General features: G+C 41.6%; 1 non-coding gene across 1 annotated transcript; it reads left to right on the top strand.

The window, feature by feature from the left end:
- The first annotated feature begins 406 nt into the window (after positions 1 to 406).
- On the top strand, positions 407 to 479 carry TRNAK-CUU (transfer RNA lysine (anticodon CUU)). The gene has a single exon. It is a non-coding gene; the product is annotated as a tRNA-Lys (tRNA).
- Positions 480 to 1,017: the final 538 nt, after the last annotated feature.

Genomic DNA, 1,017 nt, shown 5'->3' with positions numbered 1-1,017 from the left:
CTCCAAGCCAGAATATTGGAGTGGGCAGCCTTTCCCTTCTCTAGGGGATCTTCCCAATCCAGGGATTGAGCCCAGATCTTCCCAACCCAGGGATCCAACCCAGGTCTCCCACATTGCAGGAGAGTAAAGATTAAATAACGGATCTTAAGTATAGTGAAAAATAAACCAGTGTTAATTCCTGTTCCGTATCAGGGTGCTTACTAATAAAAATGAATTTTGTAATTTTTATTCTGCTGTGGAAATAGAATCTGGGTGGTTGAGTTGAAAGAATTACATACAAATTCAGATTAATGAGTTTTTTGAGGAGTAAGACACCAGTACTCTCAGTTTTATTACATATAGACTTTGTGACATTGACATTGGGTACTTAGAGATACTTCTTAACTCTTAACTATGTAAAACATGTGCCTGGCTAGCTCAGTCGGTAGAGCATGAGACTCTTAATCTCAGGGTCGTGGGTTCGAGCCCCACGTTGGGCAGCAGGTGAACTGTACAAAAAAGATCTTCACAACCCAGATAATCATGATGGTGTGATCACTCATCTAGAGCCAGACATCTTGGAATGTGAAGTGAAGTGGGCCTTAGAAAGCATCACTACAAACAAAGCTAGCGGAGGTGATGGAATTCTTCAGTGACTTCAAATCCTAAAAGATGATGCTGTGAAAGTGCTATACTCAATATGCCAGCAAATTTGGAAAACTCAGCAGTGGCCACAGGACTGGAAGAGGTCAGTTTTCATTCCAATCCCAAAGAAAGGCAATGCCAAAGAAAGCTCAAACTACTGCACAATTGCACTCATCTCACATGCTAGTAAAGTAATGCTCAAAATTCTCCAAGCCAGGCTTCAAGCCAGCAATACGTGAACCGTGAACTTCCTGATGTTCAAGCTGGTTTTAGAAAAAGCAGAGGAACCAGAGATCAAATTGCCAACATCTGCTGGCATCATGGAAAAAGCAAGAGAGTTCCAGAAAAACATCTATATCAGCTTTATTGACTATGCCAAAGCCTTTGACTGTG

This window comes from Budorcas taxicolor, chromosome 3, assembly GCF_023091745.1.
Source record: "Budorcas taxicolor isolate Tak-1 chromosome 3, Takin1.1, whole genome shotgun sequence".
In the NCBI taxonomy this organism is placed as follows: domain Eukaryota; kingdom Metazoa; phylum Chordata; class Mammalia; order Artiodactyla; family Bovidae; genus Budorcas; species Budorcas taxicolor.
The sequence above is the reverse complement of the archived record's forward strand: the minus strand, read 5'-3'. Positions and strand labels throughout refer to the sequence as shown.